This window comes from Pantherophis guttatus, chromosome 1 (genome assembly GCF_059756535.1).
Source record: "Pantherophis guttatus breed Tessera chromosome 1, ASM5975653v1, whole genome shotgun sequence".
NCBI classification, from domain to species: Eukaryota; Metazoa; Chordata; class Lepidosauria; order Squamata; family Colubridae; genus Pantherophis; species Pantherophis guttatus.
The window spans coordinates 22,679,901-22,681,531 of NC_142063.1; positions in this window are offsets into that span (position 1 = coordinate 22,679,901).

Consider the following 1,631-nt stretch of genomic DNA (forward strand, 5'->3'; position numbering starts at 1 on the left):
GCAAGTGCTCCCATATGGTTAATTCTCCACTTACAACAATTCATTTAGTGATTATTTAAAGTTACAATGGCACTAAAAAAAAGTGACTTGTAACTCGGCGGTCCACAACTTTTCTGGCTTGGGGGCCCGGAGGGAGGAGAGGGAATGATTCAGTTTGAGTGGCAGGCGTGAACGTGCCCAGCTCCATTTTTGTGAGCAGAGCTTTGGGCATGAGTGCAAGTGTCCACCACTCATACGAGTGGAGCTTTGTGTGTGAATGCAAGCACCTGCCGCTCAAACAAGTGGAGCTTCATGCACACTCGCTCGCTTATGTGACCCGTTTCCTAACAGGCTTCAGCCTAGGGGCTAGGTGAAAATTTGGGTGCATGCATGGCATGTATTTACAATGGCTGCAGTGTCCCGGTGTCCCATGATAGCCATTTGTGACCTTTCCAGCCAGCTTCTGTCAAGCAAAGTCAAAGGGGGAAGCCATATTCACTTAATGACCATATGATTCATTTAACAGCTGCCGCAATTCACTTAAATGTAGCAAACATGGGTGTGACTCATTTAACAACTGCCTTACTTAGCAGCAGGAATTCTGGTCTCAGCCTTTCACAACTCTAGAAAAGAGTATTGCAAGGGTTTGTTTCTCATTCACAGAAAGATCTCAAGAAACCCATACAGGATTATATCTGGTTAGTGTAGACCACTCTGGGAACAAATCAGTGGCAAACCACCTCGGTGGTATGTTTCCATGAAAACAATATGAACATATCTATAGGGGAAACCTCCTTCTCTTACTTTATCTTACACAACTAGATTTTTTTTCCCATTTGCTAATCTAATTTCCATAAACTGGGAGGGTAGGTAACAATTTATGGATGAATTTACTGTGGAATTAGTTTTAAAAAGTGTATTGCTGTTGCCTTGGTTATATGTTGAACAACACATTTTTTCTTATTTTCAAATGTCTATCTTGGTGACAGAATTTTGGCAGAAGTGTGCCTTTTAAAAAAAAACTGTGGGTTGAATGATTCAGAACAATCTACATTCAGTTCCAGATTTTAGAGTTGTGAAAAGTCATGTGATATTTTCACTTCAGCAAACATCAGAGGTTTGGTTAGCCAATCAATTAACCTAAGTTTATGAAATCGCTCTGCAGGAGACTGTAGCTTGTCCTATTACTTTGGTTTTAGATTCTCTTCTCGAGTCCAAACATAACTGTCTTGGAATCAGCAAAAATATCACAAAGGTGCTTTTTCAAAAGGCAGCTGGGCTCTGTTTTCCATGAAGATGTTTCACTTCTCATCCAAGAAGCTTCTTCAGTTCTGAAGTTAAACCTTTGGGACAACCATGAACTGGATGACTGAGAAACTCCATAGACAATCAGCAAAAATAAATCAAATATTGCCCTACATCCTGTGAGTTCAATATCTAACATCCTTCCTTTGGTTTCCACAGACAAGTAGTATCAACTGTTAACTGTGTGAATCTGGAGAAGAACAACTCATTTCACATATGTTATCCTTCAACATGTACAGAGGAAGTCCTCCTGATGGTGAAAAAAAATGCTTTTTATGTGACCCAATACTGGGGAAATGTCATTTCGTTTTAATCCTACTTATTTTACATGCTTTTTATGTACTATA